Source organism: Meleagris gallopavo, chromosome 13, assembly GCF_905368555.1.
Source record: "Meleagris gallopavo chromosome 13, MGAL_WU_HG_1.1, whole genome shotgun sequence".
NCBI lineage: Eukaryota > Metazoa > Chordata > Aves > Galliformes > Phasianidae > Meleagris > Meleagris gallopavo.
This window is the reverse complement of record NC_139416.1, coordinates 11,146,706-11,172,098: the sequence shown is the minus strand read 5'-3', so window position 1 is coordinate 11,172,098 and position 25,393 is coordinate 11,146,706. Positions and strand designations below refer to the sequence as shown.

General features: G+C 35.7%; 1 long non-coding RNA gene across 2 annotated transcripts; it reads left to right on the top strand.

The window, feature by feature from the left end:
- The first annotated feature begins 521 nt into the window (after positions 1–521).
- Positions 522–24,952, top strand: LOC146543493 (uncharacterized). Of its 2 annotated transcripts, none has more exons than XR_014886122.1 (3): positions 522–734; positions 18,760–18,863; positions 23,084–24,952. It is a non-coding gene; the product is annotated as an uncharacterized LOC146543493 (long non-coding RNA). The 2 variants fall into 2 exon arrangements; XR_014886123.1 differs by having other exon boundaries at positions 531–734; positions 23,344–24,952.
- The last annotated feature ends 441 nt before the right edge of the window (positions 24,953–25,393 follow it).

The window sequence follows — 25,393 nt, the reverse complement described above, 5'->3', positions numbered from 1 at the left end:
TTGGCTGAGGTATCCTCAAATCCAGAGTGTTTGCCTAAATCAGTCCCTTTTCTTGCAAAACATGCCCTCCACCACAAAATGTAGCATATGCATTTTGGAGGTATTTCTTAATAAGAGGGAAATAAATTGGGGCATTTACAGGTCAATTATTAATGCCATGAAAAAAAGTATCACACAATGCATGGTGTTCAGAATTTAGTCAATCACTAGAATTAACTAGCTGATCTTACACAACGTTGCAATCTAAAAATTAAACATTTGATCTAAATTGCATTTACCTGAGCCATAATTAATCAGCCTTCGTAACTTATTAAGCCTTGTATTTGCCCAAATAGAGTTGAAGCTCAAAGCTAATAGCTTAGTCACCTTACACTTCATATACAGTAGTTTAAGAAATATTAAAAAAAAAAAACTTCAGAGACTGATTCAGATCTCTAGTGAGACAAAAAACCCTCTAGCAAGGACTAAACCGGAGGTGTCTGTCTCTTCACTGATTGTATACTGAAGGGAGGACAATTAGGTTCCTAACCTACACAGTCAGAAGAGATGAATCATTGCCTGAGCATCCTCAGCTCTTTGCCAAATTGGGTTTTTAATTTATAACATACTTTACATCACTACTTCATTAATGCTCACATCAATACGCTCAGAGATTGCTGCAAAGTCCTCACTGTCACAGTATGAACACACTGAACGTACGTTCAATGGAGTACACCTTTTTCTTGGCAAAGGGGGTAAGAAAAAAAATATGTGGAAGAATTTTGGCTAAAATTACATTATATAATACTATGGACTGTTTCATATATGATGTTTTAAATTATTGTTGTTCTGATTATTAATATATTTCTTTGTTGCTGTTATGCTTTTAGACCCACATTTTTGCTTACCAGTCTTAGTACTTCCAAAGCATACTAATTTTTTTAATTTTATATTTTGAGACATTTGCTTTCCTCATTATTTTAAAGTGTTAAATAATTATTCTGTTCTTCTGGCTATCATCACACAAGTAATGGGCTGATTTTCTATAAAGGTCAGTCCTTTGAACTGCTGGTAAAATCATGGGAATAGAAATGAGGTACGTTAGCTATCCTGACTTCTCAGTCTCAAGAAATAGCATATTTCAGAAAACTTTTTCAAACTGTTCATTAGATTAACAGAGAGATTTAATCTTCTAAAATACTGATTGCTCCTCCATGCTCCTGCCTTATACTCTGTACTACTGCATTAGTACCTTTAACATTCAGCATCCTTCTTTGCCCCATATCACTATCAAATAATTTATTCTTTCCTATGTACTATATTTTGTCAATTAAAATATTACAGAATAGGGCAGAACAGGAACCTAAACATATGCTGTTAAAGATATCAACAGTCCTATCATAAACAGCTAGGCTTTGGAAATGATTTGTTACAAATAGCATCAAAAATTACATTTTTTTGCAGTCAAGCTCTTTTGTTTATGAGTGAACTCACGTGTCACTTCATACATAGTATTTATTTTGTATATCTATATGGAGATATATAAAAAGAAAGATGCCAAGTCCAGCAGCTACTTACTTTAATGTGGCAATGTAGAACTGCAGTTTGTACTGCGTGCACTGGTTTGTTTGTACAGACAGAAAGGTACAGACTCTAAGATTTTTAATCCATGCAACTGACAGTCTCAAGCATCAATGAGATGCTTAATTAATTAATAATCATTATTAATTAAAATACCATGTTTTGAAACCTTCACTAACACCAGGGCAACAAATTTCACTGAGATAACAAGTGCATGAGGGAAAAACATAACCCTGTTCAAGAACATAATGTACAGACAGTTTCCAGACAGCTCTTAATTTTATACAATGCATGGACAGTGTACTTATGGATAGAAGACTGAGCCTAAGGCTCTAACAGCTAAATAGTCAAGATTCTGAGAAAATTTTTGAGTGCTCGGAAGCCTAGTGCAGTTCACATTATTGTCTCAGTCTTCAGTGCAGCCTTTCCTGCATTCATTACTCTTACTCTCACAATGAGTCAAACAGAAAGAAACAGAAGAAAAGTTGTACCTCTGTACAAGCATGAAAACCTTTTCTACCCGTGTGAGCAAAGAGATTTGGAGAAATGTGAAGTAACGTGCAGAAGGTGGTCAGTGAAACATAACTTTTGCAGTATGACAGTAGCAACTGTGTGCAAGTATCAATGTATTATACAGTGTGACTCTTTGAGCAGCCCCAGGGCAGAGTAGAAACTGTCAGTTGAAAGACTGAATCATAATCTTAAGGCAAATACGTAACTGCTGTTAATATTGGGATATTTCACAAGTACACCAGAAGAAAAGGGATTTGACATGAGAAGGGAGGTGTGAGAGACAAGGCGTATGGTTATCTGTAAGATATGCAGTGATAACCTTGTTTTTGCAAAAAGAGAGAAGACAGAAGAGTTAGGAACTACTTGATTAGAAGACATTCAACAATCTTTGAAGTAGGAAAGAAAAAGGTATCTAGAAGATGCCTTCCATATGAAAAGTAAACTCGGTTTGACACATGCGGCAGTAAAGATAAGGAATCTTAATTTGGAAAAAGCTATGAACACTGGATATATTTCCTGAAAACTGTCTGCTCCAGCACTAATATTCTTCTTCTGAGGGACACAGTCACAACTATCGCAATTTCAAAGACTGACCTTCTAGTATTTGGCCTGTTCCTTTGTTACCTTCTCAGTATAGATCTTGCTTCTTTGCACGTATTTGTCTCAGTGCAACTTGTTCTGGTTCTATTCCTCAATTTTTTCTATCTGTCCAGAGCCTAAGAATGAAAGGATATTAATTAGACAAGAACATCAGTTTAACTCATGATCTGGTACATGAGGTCAAGCAAGGACTGCCTATGGACTAACGTGACCAAAGACAAAAGGAACACTTCACTTCTGATCTGAAGAAGATTTTCTAAAAGAGATTTCTCTAAAAGAGATTGAAAGGAGACAGGGGAGCTTATAGCTGCACTGCAATATTGTATCAGTGAATGCCTTAAAAAATACACAACACAAGAGGCTGTGCAATGAAATGTTAAAACATTCTCCAAACAAGCTCCACAATCATGAATACAGAGCAACAGAGAATGTCATATTTAGACTTATTCAAGTTCTCTGAGTCACAAATTAGCACTTTTAAGAGCTTATCTTTTTCCCAATTGACTTTAATCAAGTGTTTCAGAAGCTGGAAAATGTTTTAAGTGAATAGAGCTCTTAAGCAGAGAGCCTAGGGAACAGAATAGCAGCTATTTTGTACTCTCTTTCAATGTTTTTGATTTTTTTCTTTGTTCTTGCATTTTTATGATTTTTAACATGAGTGAAGAACCACAGCTGTAGGTTTCACAAATGAAAGAGAGGTGCAGGCAGAAAGAGACCCCTAGGGGGAAAAGTTCAAGAAAAAATTCAAAATAATTTTCTTGACAGTGCCAAGCTGATGATCCTTTAAGTGTTCACTTTGCTATGATCTCCAGCACACTTCATGTAGACAAGAGACTGATATTCTCTAAATGACAGCATCCCAGTTTTCTAATATACTTTTTAAATAATAGTTTAGAAGAAAAAAAAAAAAGAGAGAAAGAAAAATGAAAACACTTTAAAATGCAGGTCTTCAAAGGGTTTCAGCCAAATGAATTCAGGTGGCCCAGCTAACTTTTAATGTGAGTGGTTCCAGAGAATTTGAAGTCTTTCATGAAGTAAACATACATTGGCTATAAGCGTATGGAAATATAGCAGCCAAATATCTTTCCCATATTCTGTCTCTTCCCCAAAAGCCCCTCAAAAACATAACCTTTATCCTAAGGTTACACCTACGCTCATTTTTATGCTACTTGAGCGACACCAGGGAGAAACTCCTAAAACTAAGGAATTAACAGTGAAAAAAATCATTATTACTACAAAATAACTTTGTCTTCTAAAACCTTATCTGTAAAACTACATTTGAAAAGTTTCTCAAAAAATATAACTCATTTCATTTAACTGAGGAAATAAAATTAGGAACCAGAGCTGACAAGACTAATGACAACACAGTTCAGCACAGTCCCAGTGCCCAATGGAGATTAGATTATCAGAGCACCAACACTGAATTGAGAAATGTCTTTTGAAGTCCTTATGATTTAACAATTAATAGGAGGATTTGTTTGATAGCTAGATGCAGCCAGATAAAAAGGACATTCAGTTCCAATTACCCATTATTTTGACTGTAACAGATTAACAGCATACTTTGAAGCATTTTATATCCAAACCTGCATAATTGGAAGTGAAAAAATCCAATTCACCATCTTCACTACATTTAAAAAAGAATACTGAGTTATCTTTTAATAACAAATGTGCAACTATTCATGACTTTGAACAGAAAGGATAAAAGATACGAGTCAAACCTCGGAACCAGTGATGATCATTTTCTTCTTTCAATTTTAAAACTTACACAATATTTTTATGATGGTTTGCAAATATTTTATATTGCTCACACTGGTATATATTGAACCAGATGGTAAATGTTCATACCACTGAAGTGACTGGGAAATATCTTTCTTCTTTTTGAGAGCTATTTTTTATTAACTGGGGCTCCTGATCCTAACCCTATTAATTGTTAACAGGAAAGGGATCAAGAGATCTGGGACTGTGTCTAATTTGAGTTACAACCACTGAATATGGTCTGAATATTTCATTGTAAGACTTAATTTTGTGCTGAGAAACAATATTACCTTTTCTTATCTGTACCTCCCATTGAATGCTTAATGATTCTCTCACACCTTTCTCAAAGTCTGCTTCAAATACACCCTAATTTGTTTCAGAAACTTTTCTGTTTCAGAAAAATTAGAATAGTTTGGATATTCCTATACTTATCTAAAAATGCCACTTTGAGATGAGAATTAAAATTGTTAGAAGAGCTTTCAATATATAATATAGAGCTTTCAATATATAATATAATAGATACATTGGAACAATATAGTCAGAGAAAGCCAATTGAAGCTGCACTTTTTTCTTCCACAGACAGACTTTGAAAATTACTTTTGTGAATGACTGTGCTTTCAAGCAGAAAGAAAAAAGTCTGTGCATTTGTAGTGGATAGTCTTTCATAATTATTCTGCTTACATGGTATTACCAAGTGGCAAGCAGTGGTGGATCTGGAGTAATAAACACAAGATTTTCAACTTTGGGAATTAGTTCCCATTGATTAAATACATTTTTAATTGCCTTAGTATTTGTCATCTTGGTAATTATGGTTTTTGAGCCAGACACAGTCGCTATACATTTCCTTTGAAAGACAGAAGTTGGCTCTTTTATATAAGTTTGTTTGCCTCAGGTTTGAAGCATCAAAAATACCAACACTTGACAATAAAATCAGGAGAAGTGGCAGTTTTGAATATTTATTCTAAAGCAGTCAGAAGGGCTTTTTGATGCCTACCTCAATTATTTCTTACTACATTTTATTCATAGGAATGGTTCTTTGCTTTACACATGCAATGAAAACTCCCCAAAGATATTTTAAATGAATAATTCAAACAATAACTGACAATATAATTGTTTACATTTTTTCAAGTTGGCACATTCACTTTATTCCTTCAACTTGCAAACCAAGTTATCACTCTCTATGATATTTATAAAAGTTGAATAAATAAACTAAATTTACTATTATAGCTGTATTTGCTAATCTTTTCCAATTATTTTAGTTCATTGAGAACCTCTGATAGCACTTGCCTACCACCTTTGGTGGGATTTCAGCTATACTAAAAAAATACAGAAACATTGGCAATTAAATTGCCTTATCAATGTTTTGCAGCTTATTAAGTTGTTTTATTGTAAAGGAAGATTAATGTCTTTAGACAAAATAGGAAAACACATAAGCAGGAGTCCATGAATTAAAGCTGTGATATCGTGTACAAACCCAACTTTTGAATGAATTCTTAAGGAGAGAGAACTGAATTAAACTGTGTATGTACAGAACTGAAATGAAATAACAGGCTGAACAAACAAGAATGAAAATACTAACATGGAGCTAGAAAATCTTCATATGTGTTGGAGATTCGCTTTGGGAATGAACTAAGTTTTAATAAATCCTTAAAAGCAGGTCGGCCAAAAAGCTACAAAGACATGACCAGCTCGCTAAGGATGAAAATCTGCTTGGGGTGAAACAAAAACATAAAGGCAGATATAAGAATAAAACAAACAGCAGCGGAGCAGCTATGAAGATAGCAAATGGAGACCAAGACACGGAATTATGGCTTACAACGACAGAAGGACTTTGAAGTAATGAACTTGGCAGAGTCAGCAAAAGAAGCAGCTCATACAAAAAAGGAAATATGGATGGAAGTGTGTTCGTGTTAGCAAAAGCAACCTCCCCTTTCATCCTTATTTCCCTGTATAGTATTAACAACCAAGCACCAAATTCCATTCAGACTACTCCTCAGCTGATGATGCAGCACACAGCTCCCACAAAGTACTTCTCACAAAGTCCATATGGCTGGTGCCATTCCTAAACAACGCCTTAAATTACATTTAGAGTGTGTAACTACACTAGATTCCCCAGAGCTATGCCAGTGCAACACCAAAGTCGAGAAATAGGCTGGGTAGGTCTGCAAGTATTGCACATGAGGAAGTACAGGTATCTAACACAAAGATGTGTAGTTATGAATCCATATTATTCAGAATATAAAATCAGATTCAAATTTGACCGTGGCAATCACTAAGTGAAAATCTGAATTAGATAAATATCTATGAAAGAGGCTTTTGACAATGGTTTTTAACTCAACATTAACAGCAGTGTTACTTGCCTACATTTCTGAAAGCACTTTTTCTTACCAAAAGCTTCAGCTTGTAAAAGCAGAGCCTACGAAACCCAAGTAGTTAACTGGTGGTAGAGAAAGTCATGCATCATGGCTGAAAAGAACTTGAATAGTTGAGTTTCAGCAAATCAATTATTAGATTTTAGAAGTAAGAAAACCACCACAAAATTCTCCTGGGATCAATGCCACTTTCTCAGTTTTCAGCCAGTTATGTTTAAAAATATTTTGTTCAGAACTCAGACATCTGCTTTCCTATGCGTTTATTTTGCAGGTTTTGTGGTAGAGGGACTGGCAAAGGATGAGGTCTCTTGTGTAAAATTCTTGGCTGCCTCTGTCTTTTTTGCTTGTATTTTATTAACTTATTTAACTGATTGAGAAAGACATTTTAAAAATTTGCTCATATCTTACCATAATTCAAACTAAAATTAAGGACATGCTTAAGTACTGAATGGAACAAAAACAACAGTCACTCTTTGCTTGTTTGTTTACTGTAGACTTAAACCAAACTGAGTTCATCTCTTTTTTAAAAAACACACACAAAAGTTTGTTACCCCAATTAGGGAGCTGGCAGCACACAATGAGGGAAGACAAAAAATCAGCCACAAAATATAGATTTTTTTTTTTTCATTGCAGCAACCTACTCAAGCAAAAGGACACACAAGCAAAGGGTGGCCATCATTTATAGTGCCACTGGATTCTGGGAAAAGCTTTATAACATCTTGAGTTCAGAAAGAATGTAAGTTCAAAGGGTAGAAGGTTGCCTGAATTGATCTCTAACAACTAACACAGGAAAGGAGGAATGTACTGGAAAAAGGAAGAAGTCAAAACAAATCTAAATCAGGGGGATTTATATGCTGGTAGCAAACTAAATTGCCATAAAACCTTGCCTAGTAGGGGTATTAATATAAATGCATATAGCTCTGTTGGGGAGGAACATGCTCCTCTCTTAAAAGCAAAGAACTTCACAGAGTTTATGTGTTCTGCTGCCCTCATAAATGATGCTTTGTAGCATTGATTCTATCAACACTGTTCCTAATCCTGACATTTTCTGACATTTCCCATTTTGTAAAATAAGAAGAGTTAAATTTTTTTAGCTTTGACCTTGACATAATGAACTGATGGATCACAGCAAGGAAAAGGAGATAGCACGATCATATTTGTTCCAATCCTTCCTTTTGGTGCTATCAAAACTGCATATTATAGTTTTTATCAGAGACGGCTGGAAAAAATGTGTATTCTTTACTATAGTATGGGGGGGAAGGGATGGGGGAAACACATATAAATATTTCATCTCATACTGCAATAAAAGTTCAAATGTAAAATATTTCAGAAAAAGTTTCCAGAAGAAAATATATTACAGGACAAGCAATAGGTGGTTTGGAGTTATTGTTGTTTTTCTAGCTTGCCCAATTTAACTACATCCATCCATTCTAAATGAATATCAAATTCAAGATCCAGAAAGTTTCCTTTGGCGTTATGAATAAAGCAGGTTGTTATTCTGTCTCCTGGACAGGCAAGAGCTTGGCACTTGGAATACTTAGAACGTGCTTCCTACTAAGCAAAAGTCTCTACTGACATGTCTCATCTGACGTGTCAGATAAGCAATCAGTGTGAGGCAGGGCATGTCACCAGAGTGCTTACGCAGATAACACTGCTCACCAATAATTAATAATCCAGTTTGGAAGAATTTGGAATAAAATGCTGAGGTACTGAAATGCATATAGCATATAGTACTTAGAAGTGTCTACTCTCTGTGATTCAGGGGCGAGTCACACCTAAGGACAGACAAATGACAGACAGAAAGCTTCTTTTTTCTCCCTTATAAGTAAAAGGACATCCTAAAATACAAAAATTTCATAGGAAACCATAAAATGTGCAGATGTGATGCAGACATGTTTCCACCTTCTCTTAATTAAGAGATACGTCCTTACTGTATTGCAAGACCTATGACAAGTCAGATGAACTTTGGTTGACATCATCATTTCATATAATAATCTATTGACTATATATACTTATTCTTTAGGCAATTTCAATAGTGAAATGCATAAGAAATAAGAAATTCTTAATTTACTTGTTATACAGTTTCTTCATCATATTACAACACATTCTCCTGCTGTTCTGCATTTCTCTTCCTTGAAAAATCACCTGAGATGGGTCTTTTATACTGAAATTTAAGCTTCTATCATTTTAGCATACATCATACTGCCTTCACACATTGTGCAGATTGAGGTGAACAATGACGGCCAACACCCAGATAGAGCAAACAGGCAGCCAGATAGTCTGTCTCCAACCATTCAGGATTAATAGAAGGTGAGGAAACTAAATTCTGAGCAGCATCATTTCTAACAATGTAACAAGCAGTCAGTAACTGGCAGCATCACTTAAGACTTTCAAAACAACATCAGGAGCCATAGCAATGGACAACGAGATAACATCCTGTAGAATGTGTATGATGTCTGGTAGACTAGCTTACACATAAATTGGTCATGAGTCATGCTTCATCGGAGTAACTTGAAAAAGGTTTCATAGGGATGTCACTAGACTCATAGTTCACCTATGAACTAGGCCAGGTGAACTTCTGTGGCCAAGTTTCATGCATCGCAATTCTCAGTGAGTTTCTGCAGGAAAGAAAAAGGGAATGGTGAAGAAAAAAGACCAGAAGGACAACTGATAGCGTGGGGAAGAAAAAGAGCCAGGCAATCAGCAAATGGAAAAAATAAAATAAAAAATAATGAGGAGACATTACAGGCTGAAAGGTAGGAACAGGCAGGAGAGAGCAGACAGGGAACTAATGTAACAGGATGTAACTGGGAATGAGATGGCTGAAAAGGCTTAAAGATTCTTACTGCCATTTTAGCCTTTCAAGTTTTTCCCTGCAGTTCTTCCATACCAAATACCTAATCTTGAAAGATTTGATCTTGTCTTGATAACACAGACCTTCTTTCTTTGCTTCCATGTAAAATTACTGGCTCCCTTCAAGTAATTTTAGATAGGTCAGTGTTCACAGATTCCACAAGCGCAAACAAAAAACCCTGCACTCATCCAGCTAGGCTTTCTTTCTCAGTCCCTGTCACACACCCTCTTCAAATAGAAGCCTTGGCAGGAACCTGCATGCACAGAGCTACAGGGTGGGAAAGGATCTGAACTGCTGAAAGCCATCTGCATTATAGGTAACATCCTACAGAGCAAATTCCACATAAATGATCATAACCTTTTGACAAAAAAAATAAAAAATAAATCCAGGCTGAGCTTATCTCCAAGTTCCTTTCATGAATGAATCTATAGAATTGAAAGACTGAAACAGAGCAAGCATCTTAGAGCCACGTGGCCATTCTCCCACCTCTTCAGAGGAGCACAAGGACAAGTCTGCAAAAAGGCTGACAGTGCTGGTTTCAACACTGCTTATCTTCAGCATGATCCATATTGGCAGTTCTAACTTAAATCTACTACTTTGTCTTCCGAAGAGGGACAAACGCTTAAATAAATCTTCTGTTCCTGTGATCTGTATTAGCACTTCATTTTCTCTAAAACAAGTGAAGAATTTACCCTGATTTAACAGGTATCTGGGAGAAATGGGAGTAACATGAGATCTCCAGGACTGCCCCAGAATAGCTTGCATCAAATGTCTTGGATCAGTAGTTTAAACTGCATTCAGAACAAAGACAGATTTTTCCATGTTGCATACTAGTTGCTCTGCTTCTCAGTCAAGACTCACTGGAGTTAGAGAAAATGACCTAGACTGGACCTTTTGTGTGTCAAATAGGGCTGCTTTCCCACACTTTACAGGTCTCATACTTCTTTCTGGTTGCCTGATGACAACCAAAAAGGGAAACTTGAGGAAGAGAATTCAAGATAGATATGTCCACCTGCATTTTCTCAGCCATTTTGGACAGGAAAACCATTCTTCAGAGTCATCATATTCCATTTGTAAAATCGTAGTACCCCGTGCAACAAAAATTCCTGAGAACTACCTCCTAAAAGATATTCCATATCCCACAAAGGAAGAGAGAAGTACATGACTATATCATGAAGAAAAGAACCACATTGTGTCGTAAACACCCATGTCAGTAGGAAAAGGCTGTTTGCTTATTTTTATTTTCCCTCTAAAATTGCAACTGTCGTGTAAACTCTTCAGTAAAAAGATCAGAGCTAGTCACTAAAGTGCTAGTCAGAAATGCCAGGCACTGCAGAAATCAGAATTTTAATTTGAGTTTTGAACAGAATGAAGCCTTAACATAGCTCTCAAGCTATTTAAATACGGGAAAAAAATTAGCAAAACGAATAAAAGAAAATAACACAGCTGGCAACTATTTAAAAAGGAAGAGCCAGACTGAGTTTTTGTAGGTTCAAACAGGGATGTTCAGAAATAAGTTCTTACAAACTATGCAAAATCAGATGTTGTATAAATAAACAACTGTATATCTATTTATCTACCCAGACTAACGCTTTGACAATAATTAATCATAATGATGGTTTCTCTAAGAAAACTCAAAAATACTTAACTCTGAAAGAGTCTACAAATGTTTGGTTAAGTTCTAACATATATATACATATTTATATACATGCATTTGAGAGCAATTTAGTGCAAAGTCATTTTAGAAGCATCTTTCTGTGTAATATTTATCTTCAGAAGATTATTTTGTAGTGTTTGGGAAGACTAAATCAGGCAAAGGAAATTTCCAGCTACTAAATCCAACATCCAGCATTTTTTTTTTTAATTTGTAATAGTTTTTGGACTCCAGCATCATAATAGCTTCTCAAAGAATATAGACTCACAGCCTCGCCCTCAGACAGGGCTGACTTGCAGCAGCTGTCCAACATATGTCTCTCAGTTCTCAAGCAGTTTATTTTGCCATCAGAGCATTACCAAAAGTAGTTTTTCCACTCTGCAGGCAAAAGACTTAAGTGGGTCAGGATCAGCATATTAACCCGAGCTCTTCAGCATTCTGCACACTTACAGTTCTACCTCCCCGAAGAAATGTATTCTTTTTTGTACAGAATTCCAGTATTGTTCGGCAGAATTTGTCTGGCAGAAATGACGCATCTAATTTTTTAAAAAGGAGAAAGAAGAAGAAGGTAAAATGAAGGCATACTAAATGCAAGATGTACGTCAGCCCCTGTTGCAAACCCAATCCAACGCTCAATTCACAAGTGGAGAGCCACTCCGTTCCTGGCATAGGAACTTGTTGGTCCTTGGTCCGTGTGCTGCCCGCCAGTTAAGGACTGTCCCAGGAGAGAGCCTTCTGGGAGCCACTTTCCTTTAGTTTCCTGCAGATGTAACTCATCTCCTTTTTCACAAAGCAGAGGAACACTGTTCAGCAACTTTCAAACCAAGCTGGAGGTTTATCCAGTCATCCATTCCATTTAATGTAGTTGCTTTTTAAAAAACAAACAGTTAATATTTTGAGTTCCACATTGAGTGTATTTATCCTTGCCAATGTTTTCTAAACCAATGCAACAGGTAGAATTTTTCAAGCTATCACAGCTTTAAAAGCCCAGGTTCCTGTTTTAGATTCTCTTTCCTACAATATTGAGTCTAATCATTTCCAGTACCACTGAACAACTTAATAGGCTGCAAAAACTTGATAAGACAATGTAATTGCCAGCTTTTATGTATATCCTTAAAATAGCTATGTTCCTCATAGAGGTTGCATAGAATATAAGCGTTAGCAGAAACAATTAAAGAACTGAAACAATAGAAGCAGATTAGAGAATAATAGCATGCTAAAACTATACTAAATTCCAAACAAAATGTCATTATTCCTTGCCTTGCACAAGCAATGATTTTAGATACTGGAACAAATTACTCAAAATCAAAAATTTTGGTTCACTATGAATAATGAAGATAATATTTACTGAAGTTACGAAAAAATAGGTATAAAAAATCCTGTATCAGTTCAGGTAACTGAAGCTCCTGAAATGAAGCCCCTGAACTTTATCTTAAACATTTCAGGTATTCAAGCCAGTGGAAAAATAGTCATTTACTTGCTCCAAGTAGTGGTGTTTGACACACAACCATTTAGAATGTATAATCTAAGCATGCAAAGTTCTTCCCATCCTTGATATTAATGTTTTGCTCATGACAAGACTCTTCCTGCTTGTGTCAAAGCCCACGCCTTCAAAATCTGGTACCATGATTCTGTCATAGTTGAAGAGAAGCACAGTTTCAAGTATATTAGATGTAGCCTCAATGAAAATCAATGAAAATAGGTATCACTCTCATACCTATTTTATACCAGTAAGACTACTTGAATAACGATTAGGGTTCACTTGTCTACACCCTATGGAAGATAGTCTCCATTCATACCAAAAGTAAAAAATCAGTTCCCTTAAATAATAATAGAGCTATGAAAACATAAATAGGATTCAAGAACAGTTTTTCCTCTAGTCTTGACTTCTATCAATATCTTACATTTTCTTCTGTGTATCTCTTGATCATACTTTAATATATGCTTTTTAACAGTGTTGACAGGAAGCAATATAGGTTAACTGTTCTATTATGCATCACATTATAAAGACAGCAAGGTTTTTCAGGTGGAAAAAAGGGTAAAATAAAAGAGTTTGTAGTAAAGTGATTTGGAAGACACTAAATTCATCTTACATCCCAATCAATCTTCAAATGAAAAGATACTTGACTCAAGATGTCAGGAAAGTCAGACAGGTATCTGATCAACTCAATGAAAATCCTTTAATAAACTCAAGCTATGATGAATACTGTAACCTTACTTGAAGAAATGGCATGTCTTATACTCACAGGGATGGTAATAGATAGGAATTTTGATGTCTGAATACCTAATCAAGGCATTTCTTTGTTTCATGAAAGGTATCACTATTTTAAGTGTTTAATCAAACAGCACTGTTCCATTAAAAGATGAGACCTCTGAAATAATGATCCCCAATGCTAAGAAATTTCTAGAATGCAGGACTAGAAGAATTCTGATTATCTGCCTGATGCAGTAAATCTGCATAAGGAGAAAAATGATCATATTAGGACGAGATTGACTACAAATACTTCTGCTGATTTCCTGCAACACCAATTTATGATGTTGGGATAATCAGTGTGAAATTGTATGCATGTAAGTGCAGTGAAGACAAAGCAGATGGAACTGCTCTACACTTCTATTTTTGCTCACCTCATAGTCCAGTTCTACTTTAGATGTTTCTAGTACATTTGATAATCAGATCCTTCATTACCTTATGCCTCCAACTGCTACATTACAGAAGGCAATTGGGTAGTCTGATACATTAAGGATGTTTAGATCTTATTTCAATCACATCCAGAAGCTGCAAACCAGCTGCTGCTTAGAAATCAGGCTGCACTCAAAGTAGTGCTCAGCTTTATGTTAGCTTTTTCTCTCAAGTTAAGGTACCAATGAAATCTATTAAAAAGCACAAGGAAAACCAGCAGTCTAGCTGCCTGTCTCTCTCAAATCCCAGATGGGCTTTCCAGTACATGCTTTGCTCAAAGATCTTGCAGTTACTAATGGCACTGAATCTCAAGCAGTTCTACTTAAAGCTGTCCCAGGTTGCTGAAGCTATGAAACAGGAAGCTCCACCATTTGTCACTGAATAACATTCAGGGGGAGGGGAAAGCTGGTCCCAAGCCTCCAGGGACGTGTGCAGGTGCTGCCCACAGCACTGTGTGAGCACTGGGGCTGCCTCCTGTGTGGGAGCCTAGCACTCAGCCAGGGCCAGCAAAATCCAACACCACAGACATAGTTTCCTCTGCTCCAGTTGCAGTGTAGATGTGTTTTGTTCTGGCCCAGCAGGTGTTCACTTTGCATGCTGCAATTCTGCTTTTAGCTGGAAGCTGTGCAAGAAACTGTATGCAAAGCAAATAGAGAAAACACAGAGCAGCGAAAAAGGTATGATAGTAAAAGTTGAGGGCATTCTTTCTCACTAGGAATGAGCATGTATCACTTCATATTAAACACATATGCTGAAACATACAACTTATTTGGGAATTAACCCTCTTTGACACCTCATGCATTTTAGTGGAAAATGCTCACTGATGCCAGGACAGAGTTATGCCTTAGTGTTGTTGAACAATATGGTCAAAAGACCAATGAGAATAATGCTCTGACAGCTAATGTCAACCCCTTGGCTTAACTTACTCTGGAAATTGGGTGAAGAGGGTATTCCAGGGAAGTACCACGTTCATTCAATATTAGGAAGTCCTGGAATCACTGAGTGATGCAAGAACACAAGCACCTGCTGCGCTTTTCCTGAAAACTTGTCATTTGCCACATGGAAAAAAGAGACAGACAGAGGGAGGGGAGGTGTTGAGTCCTAGTGTGGGTAGTTGTGTTGCTGACATTTAGCAACAGTAGGCTGACTTTCATTGCTGAACGTGAGCCAGAAAGGCTCAGAAGAAAGTTTGCAATATCTGAGAAATACTGCAAAGAGATAAACTAAAATATTAGGCAAGCAACACAGCAATTTCTATTTAAATGACAAACAGATGCTAAGTTTGGAATAAAGTAACTATGGGAACTTCCTCCATTGCTAAGAGATGACTGCAAATCAAGGCCATGGCTCACTGTTTGGTTCTTTAATGAAAGACTGTAAACCAGACTCTCAGCTTGTGTGCTGACTTGGTCCTAAGCGAGCCCATCCTGCTTTCCACCAGCCATGAATGTGGCCTTAGCACATTATTAGATTTGCTGAGATAAAAGATACATCACAGTGTCAGAAATAAATCTGCTTGTAATAGTTAAAATGAATAAATAAATCTAATTTCAGAGCAGCTCCTGATCTCTGGGAAGCTACTATAACACAGTGACAGTGATTATGATGGCAAGCAATGATGAAACTTGCAGCAAATACAACAAACATCTGAGACTACAAAACAAAAAAAACTGTCATTTAAGACCTACCATTCCATTTTGACATTGTCTATTCACATCTGAACAGGTGCTCTAGGAAACGATGCAGGAAGGGCCTCTCAGTCCATGAATATGTGACACAAACTGATTTGTTATCTTCAAGATAGAATTTTCTCTTCCAGTACTGAAATTCTTATTCTCAGCACTAGTACTATTCTCTGGCACTCTGTTGCCCATCACCTAAATAAAGCTTTAAGGGTATTTTTATACAAAAGAGACACTAGCATTGTTCATTTGAGGCACAGTTTACAATACCTTTGAGCCGAAATGAGTTGTGCTTTGGTTTGATCAACACTGACCTATCATAATTTTGTTTCAGTTACATAAATGCTTTGATATTCACTGTAGACACTCTCCTGATGTTGTGAGCACAAGTTTTTGAAAAATGTCAAAGAGAACTTTCTTAAGAAAACCTGAGAAAATCAGAGATTTTGAAAGCCACATCATCCTTAGTTGGAAGGATGCTACTAGACAAAAGCTAGAAAGGTAAGAAAGCACTTTTCCAAATTTAGCTAGTGAGAAAACACATAGACATGTAATAATTCTAGACATTATAAAAAAAATAAGTGGTCCAAAGAATAATTAAAAAAAAAAAAAAAAAAAAAGGAAAGCACCTGTGAATAATTTAAAGAAGGGCACACACGTATTCCAATAACATATGGATCTACTGCCTCCAGTCTACGGCCTCCCTCCCTCTCTCGTAAATTTTGGGATCTTTCCTGTTGAATAAGAACCATTGTCACCAGAATTCTACATTAATATTCCCACCATAAAAGCACAACTTTTCTAAGAGAGAGCTTGCAGCAGAATTGCTCTTATCTGCAAAAGAGAATATTATTAGGGGCTCCAAGAAGTAGATGGAAGGATGTTGAAGAAAGAAAGATCTGCTGCAAAAAGATAAATTATTTACACAGAATTCCATCTAGGAGCACAAAAATCTTTTTTAAAGTCACATTCTTTTAAGCCATTGATTTCAGAATAGGAACAAAGAGATGCTGAAAGATAAATGATAGTCTTAAAACTACACACAGTGCTCTTAGCAAACTAAGGCAAGAGTAAGGAATACAAACAGTATACAAAATGCTAAAAGCAACAAAAAGGAAGACTCATCTAAACCATATTTATTGGCATTAGTTTTCCTTTCAAAAATGTACAATTGCTCTTTTATCATGAGTACTTCACGTTTAATCCAAGCTGTATCTTGGGAGTTCACTGCATACGTGCCAACTTTCATATAAGTGAAACATAGTTATTAGGCTTTTAAATAAAATATGTAAAACTCAGAAAATGGTCGAGATCATTTGTGCATTTTAATTGAATGAATACTGGGGAAAAAAAGATATTTTTATCACATCACATCTTAGTAGGTCTTCTGGATTAAATACTAATTAATTTGCCACAAAATTTTGCTGTTAATCAGCTACATGTCAGCATATATTCTGAGTGACATTTAAATTATAAAGTATAGTGGGATGATCTCCACTCTCACAAATTACCTCTTTATAAAAGTCAAAGTAAACATTATGCACTCACTAGATGTCATTAGTCTCCTGTTTACTATCTATACATGTCTTTGGATTGTAGGTTGTCTCAGTCTATAGATACAACGCTTAGATCACCTTAAAAAAAGGAGTTGCAAGTTTTAAGGCTGACCTGTGAAGATCCAATCTCTACCTCCAATGACCAACCTCATTAACGACTATCTCATTAGGTTTACGTGCAGCTGACTACATTTCCCCACAGCAGAGACTCAAATGAGCTTCTCATTGTGCACTAACAATGCAGACAACTCCATCATCAGCTCACTGGCCCTCATCTTCTTAGAAATAGTTGAAAAACTACAGGAAGAAGATGTATGAATAGAAGCTCACTTTCTATCGTACCTTCACATGAAAAATATCCACCAACTAAAGAGTATAAATGAAGAAAGATACAGGAAAACAGATGGACAAATGGATGGATGAAGCAATTAAAATAAATAATTGATGTAGTCTCTGTAATAGTATCACAAATAGTTACTGCAGTTTTATATTAAAAAAGTAATAGAAAATTCATTCAATACATAAGCAAATCATTTTGTTGAAAGATGAATTGGGACAAGAAAGGGGAGAATTAATTTTTAGCCTTCCTCATGTTTGAACAGTCTATTACTATTTTGTAAAATCATAATTGAAGTGTCAGCTCCCTTAGCATAAGCTAAGGAAGGAGTATTTAAAAGGCGATTTTGAAGCAATTTTTTTTTTTTTTAAATACATTCAGTGAGACTCAGTGTGTATCATATGCATTAACATATATGACAGATACACCCTACTAAAGCAGGAATTCAGCATTTTTTCAGAGAAAAGTTCTAAATTTGTCACAGAATAGAAGAGATAAAATTGTAATTTCTGCTGAAACTGGGCCTCAATTTTTTTCTGAAATCTAAATAAAAAAATAGAAAGATATTGAAAATTTTATGAAAAATCTCCAGCTGACTCTAGGCATTGATTTAGAGGTTCAGTGAAGGACAATTCAAAAGGAAAAGGAAAATGTCTCAAGAATATAAAAAACACTGCCTGAGCATCCACGTATGTAATACATTTTTTCACTTATCGTTGCAACTGTTATTTATGTAAAACTGTTCCCAGATGGAACAAAAATATCACGTGCGGAGGAAAACATGTTGTATGCAGTGTCTTTTTCCCTATCCTCACCTAATTAAAATAATCCTCACACAACCCACAGAGACCCAACCACTTGGAATCTGTGCAAAGGCTTCTTGTGGAGTAGACTCACCTTATTCCTTCTCTTTTGGCTCCACCATCATTGCTCAGCAGAAAGAAGTAATTGTCCTTGTACATAGGTGGGAGAGTGAGATAGTTACTAAGGAAACTGGCTTAGTTTGACAGAGATTTGGAAACCCAAACCCAGCTGGAGATGGGAAATCTGAGTATCCTCCCCCAGAAAGCTTTTAAAAATTAGATGCAATCTGGCAGTAATTAAAACCCAGTTAACTCTTACCTTTCTACCCTTTGTGAATCCATCTTTCACTTTATTTATTTACTTTTAAAAAATTCTCGTCTTTGACTAAGCAGATTCTGTGAGAACAGCTACAAACCATCCTGAGGGCCAGCATCGTAAAAAGACACCGTGATCCACTTTTCTCTGTTTAGAAGGATGATTACTCCTCTTTATTCAGGTGAGGAAAGTCTATGTTGTACCCCTAGATACACACAATGGACTCTCACTTAAATGAAATTCAATCAACATAAGCAAAACCAAATTTTCTCCAAAGGCTGGAACTCACTCCAGAGTTCAGTACAGCACAGACATGCCATTGATTACTTGGAGAAGTGCTATAAAAACGATTAAAAGCAGTAGCATAGATCCTGAGCTGGTGTAGAACAGTGGCAGTCCCATTGATTTACTCCTAGCTAGAGGAGAGCTAATCTAATTTACTAAGCTCACTGCATTTGAAGAAGTAGGTAGCAGAAAGATGATAATGCACAAAGATATATCATTGGAATGTAAATATAACAACAAAACAAGGATGGGGAGGAACTGCTTGAGGTGGTTTGAAGTGAAAAGTCCGAGAGTAACAGCCCAGAGCTAAACAAGAGAATATCCACTGCAGATAGGAAAGATGCATTTTAAAGAATGGACTTTGAGGAGAATTTTTTCTCAGAGAATGAACCAACAAACAGCATCTCCAGATGCTTTCTCTGAAAAGTTAGATTTCAATCTGAACTTAGTATTGACTTAAATTGCCTAATTTTAAAACTGATGATGGCTTTGTTTTATGTGGGAATCCATGACTGTATTTTACCTTTCCAGAAAGACAGCAGAACTGCCCCCTGCATTTTGCATTTATATAGAAATGCATATATGTGTATAGATAGGTAAATATATATTTATACATACACAGCTTCAGTTGACATGAGCAGCTTCCACTGGCTGATTCTGCTCAATGGTCCCAACGAAGACCTTCCCAACATCTGCCTTGCTATAGCAGTGAGAAATCTTTCCCTGAGAATAGAAGGTCACATCAAATCTGAATTTTCTATGATGCACAGTTTAACCTATCTAGGTGATGACTTGGTGGGAGCTTTTTTCTTCAAAGTCATTCTGAGTTCTGACTAAACGCTTACGTAGTCTCCACTTATCTAAGATACATAAATTTGCACTTTAGGAGCATGGAGTCTGGAAAGAATATTAATCAGTTTAACTAACTGTTGCCCAATTCTGTGACTGTTTTTAAAAGAAACTGAGGACATGCATACAGAAGTAGACATTCTCTGTGAAGACTTCATACAGAGAATCATGCAGCACTAGGAGTGATTTACTTGCTCGCCATGCCAACTTATTACAATCATTGTAGCTATTCTAGGGGCATAAAGAATCTTATTTGTTATGTTCAAGTAGGCTTGTCACTGAAACTTGAAAAAATATATCATTCTTGAATTAAAGTTCCAATTCCTACTCATATTTTAAAAGTAAGAATAAACAAGTAAGCACTGATCAGTTCTAAGTGTCAAAACAAAACATTATGATAGTAGAAATCAAAGAGAACAATAAATATTTGGAATAAATACTCAAAAGTGTACATCGAATTGAAATTGTTACAAGGGCTACATTGCTCATATTTACATGCTGTGAGTTTTTATATATATATATTATAGACAGACATGGTACTTTTCTATTATTTCTTCCCTAGCTGCTCTACAAAGCTAATTATCAGCCAGAGTGTAGTTCTGCTAAAACTCTTCTTTAGACTGTTCAACAGTGAGCAAAGGGGAGAAAGAGAGGCAGGAGAACTGATTTGCACTCCAAATATCCATGCAAAAATTTAGCTCCTCAGTCAGCAACTGCTGGTGGATTCAGAAATGGAAGGAAGGAAACTACAATAGAGAATCATGTAACAACCAGAGTTGGAAAGGTCCCACAAGAGAGGAGATTGGTAGCTATACTGGCACATTCAGTGGTAAAGCCTAAACTGTGGCTTGAACTTCTACTCAATCTTCTTGAATTTTATTATTGGATTTGTTTCCTTTCTTGATGGTTATTAGTCATATAGGTAGTTAACTTTTTTCACATTTCAGTAAAGCTTTGTACATCTCTTCGTACATATTCTTATATAATTAATACATTCCCACAGGCTGGTTTGGTAAACATAGAAGCCATTTCTTTCTTTTTTTCTTTCCTTCCCCTCAAGTGTGACTTATCTTTTTCCTAGCCAAACCTAAGATTTTGTCTGTGAGCTTTGCGGGCAGGAATAGAATTTTGAAAGGGTTAACTCAACAACTGGAAAAGAGGACTGGAAAAATAAGGACAACTTTAAAAGAAAAAGGTTTCTGTATATGAGTACGTGCAGGATACTGCACTTCATTAGACTAAGGCAGCTTTCCTGATAGTCCAGTAAGAGAATCACGTAGAAATAACACACTTGACCTTGTTTCTAAATGGCAAAGCAACTGCCAATCTATTCCGCATGATTTTAACAGAGAGATCATTCCTCTTGGTTAGCAATTTCTCTCACTTGGAGAAAGTTTTTGAATTGAACAGTTGCAAAGAATTTGATTTCTGACTTACCCCAAATTTATTCCTCTCCCTGAAAATCAGTAGAGATCTAGTCACAGTACTATAGAAAGTTTTCTTCAAGATGCCAGTAGACAGTTTTCTGGGTATGACAGAAACTGAGACTTGTTAAACATCCAGAGTAACGCTTCCATTTTATCTCAAAGTAATAAGCGTCTCACTCTGCTTATTTAGCCATGTTTTCTGACAAGAGTATAATTTGAAGCTGAAATCTGAGCTATAATTTGATACATCAACTGTAAATTTTCTTGTATTTCCCTAAGTCAGACAGTTAACACTATTTACAGTAATGTCATTGTCTGGCATTGATATACAGCAATATAACACCATGTCACGTAGCTTGACACCTTTTAAATTAAAATTGAACTGACAGTGCTTTCCCATACCAAGTTCCACCGTCGTTAATCAGCCACATATTGTTCCTGAAGTTTAATTGTTTTAAAACTGCAATGTTAATTCAGAGACTTACAGGTGGAGATTGCCAGCTGGCAAGCTCTAGATGAAAAATGACATTGACCTTGAAACATGTGTTTGTGCCTCAGCCCTCTGAGACATCACCTTTCTCAGATGAAAAACCAAAACCCCTACTCTTTGCTGGGAACAGCTACAAAAATCATACTAAAACACTTCACTTTAATGGGGTATCCCTCACGCTATAGAAATAAGGAAGAGTTCAAGTCTAATGAGTTCACCATGAAGAATCCTGTTAAACTTCCATCAGCCAAAGCCAAACTTGACATATACTAGAGCTGCTACCATACTTAGATACTGATAAGGTCCAGCCGATGAGGGGTAGGATACTAGGTTCATTTCTACTGGCTACTGTGTAATTTTTCAACTGTTGATTATTCTGGGAGAACTGAAAGAATCTCTTTGACCCCAATAATGTATCTCGTGCTTCTAACTTTTTTTGGAAGATACAAGATGTCTGGACATGAAAGTCTCTGCTACAAAAATCACAGAGGCCAGAAATGACAGTTTATATCCAAAAAATCAAAAAACATGCGAGCTGGTCTGGTTTGGACATTACAATAAAAACATCAAATATATTCTTTATATTTTAAGATTATTCTGATGCTAGATCACAGAAAAAGTCTTCTATGCTTGTTGCCTAAAGCTAGACTAAGATGCTTAATGCTGCCTTCTGTCTGAACAGCCAGTGGCATGGCTTCTTTCCTAGATGTGGGTTCCTGTCAAACAGAAATGGACCATTGCTGACCTAGATAACAAGATTAACATTGTTAATTTTTCATGTATTAGCAGAAAGTTTTGGAACTAGATGAGGATCTAATCTCAGATCAAATGATCACTATTATAAGTTTCAAAGACTGAAAGCTCTGGGACACAGACTTACCAAGAAGCCAAGATTTCATAATTAATTTGAGGTTCAGAGATGGAGACAGAATATTTATTACTGTTTGATAACAGTTTTCTGATATGGGCTAGATTTGACTAGCATCCAACCATAACAAAGATCTTCATCAGATCAGGCAAAAACTATATGGACTACCATCTGAATATAAATTTAATAAATCCAATAAGACCTAAAATTGTGCACTGCTAGAGTCAAATAGAAAAGTCCTTTACTTAAGCAAATAGGGTCAATTCATTTACAAAAGTTAGAAGTGTGTCTACCACTACCACATTAAATGGGAAGCATTCAGATAATAGCTTATAGAATTCACCTGCATTCTGTAGCAACTAGTTTTCAGATTTCCATTCATTTCCAGTTGCTATACACTCTTAAGAAAAATACTAATCTTAGGTTAAAACATTTGTTATTATATCATATATCATGTTGGAAGTTTAACATTCTTGAACCAGAAAGAAGAAATTAGAAACATCTTGAGAAGAGCATTCCAGTTATCAATCATGTCATCCTGAACATGTTTAGAAGCTTGCTGCTGGCACCAGGAATGGATGTTTTATTCAAAAGATTGTATTTAAAGAAAATGACAGCACTTTTCAATTCAACTTTTCTAAAAGAAGAAATCCTTCACGTCTTCCACACCATGTGGATTTCAACATTCCAGTGATTAAGACTATTTTCAATTATACATGCTTTTTCCATTATTTTTTCATAGCTTTAGGGTAGATTTTCAACACTCTACATGAAGAATTAAGACATACAAATCACTCATGACTATTAATGGAAATTGTACAGACGGTGGAAGAACTGGTACAGAACAAGAAAAACCAACTCAAACTATCAAAAACTCAAGCAAGTCCTGTCATGAACCTTAGAGAGTTGATCTCTTTCCTATTGCTCCTCATCTTGCCAAAATGCACACTTCCAACTCACCAGGAAGAGAAAATGTAAATTTTGTAAAGACATAAGAAAATTAGAAGTTGTAGATGACAAACACAGTTTCACATATCCAGTGTTTTCAGAAAGCTCTTTTTTGGACTAGATAAACAAGAAATGCACAACCTGTGTACTCTGCAAAGGATTCTGGGCACACAATGGTGGGCTCTGCATCTGGAAGAGGGGACAGATAGGCTGTTTCCATGTTCTTATAAGTGACAACAATTAGAAACAAGTAGAATTGTACTAGGATAGAATATGCAACACTTATCTATTGTCGTTTGAGTGTTCATTAGACAAAGAACTGTCATATTTAATCAGTGTTCATATAAATGTTTTTGGTTTTTTGTTGCTGTTGTGTTGTTTTTTTTTTTTAAATTGAGGGACCCATTACTGAAATCACAGAAGCTCACTTCATTATACTCCTCTGCTGCCCCAGAAAACACCTCTTCTTCAAGAAATAATCTCTCTAATCCAACTTCATCAATATAAATTTAAAACTATCTTAATGAAAATATTCATCAAACCAAAGAGATTTCAGTCAAATATTTGTTGAACTTTAAAGCTGAAAAGTAAGGGGATGTTTTCTTCTTACTTTTTTTCTTCCAATTATATCTATACAGATATAGATACATAGACAGATTTCAAGAATAGGAGGGGTTGAGAAGGCCTATGCAGAATGGATGACCTAAGTCCAAACTCACTAGTGTACTTTTTAATACCAATAACATTTATTGTTAAGTACAACAAATGGTGTTTGATTTTGTTGCACAATTTGTTTTCTAATAGCATTTCAAATGGATTTTGAGGAATGTTAACCATGTTTGTATGAACTCAAGAGTCACCTCACATGGAATGAGCAAAGGCCATATATTTTGAATTACTAAACTGCATTGTGATTCTCTTACTCTCCACGTAAACTCTTGATTGTAATATGCAGTTTTACAACTAAGCTCAAATAATTTTTGTTTTGCCCTCAAGCATGTTGAAAAGTTACAAATTGCTTTTTGTGACCAAAATGATTCTCCTTTTGTATATTCCCAGCTAACAAAATGTACAGTACAATTATTTGCTTCAAACTGAAGGAATATATCATTAAATATTATACAAATGCTGTTCTTCATTACACTGCCAGAATTTCCTTGAAATAGATTTCATCACGGTATGATTTGAACTATCTAGCAGAGTAATATTAAAGCAATAAACTATATGAAATTGTATGTTATGGTACACTTGATAGATAACTTGGACAACCTGAAAAACGATTGCCATGTTCTCCATTTAGTATCACAACACTTAACTGCAACTTGTAATGTTAACTGTTCTGCTGTTTCCTCATTTTTATGGCTCACTGGAAAAATAAAGCTGTCTGCTGTCATTTTAGATGTTTCCGGGTGGTTGTTTGTTACGTAGATGAAGAATAAAATACGTTAACATATATAGCATAGTACTATCATTTTTACAACTCAGAGACTTTTTTAATTAAATGAAGATTTTTTTCTTTTTCAAGAGCTAGTTTCTGAATCAAAACTAGAATAGAAAAATGGTGAACAAATGGAAGTCTGGAGCCAGAAATTATGATTCACTCTTCCTTAAAAATGAAGGCATATGTTTCATGATTAATTTCTCTGAATCCTTCTGTTCTCTGGAATTTCCTTAGTTTTTGTAATGTTACTTTTTGGCATGTTTTATTCATCTGCACCGAAAAAATACAGTATTCAAAAACTGTAAAAGAGCGGTATTTTGCAACACACCTTTACATACAGACTTTTTCAAAAATACTGACTCTTAAAACATTACTCGGCTGGCAAATTATGATTCCTACTTTC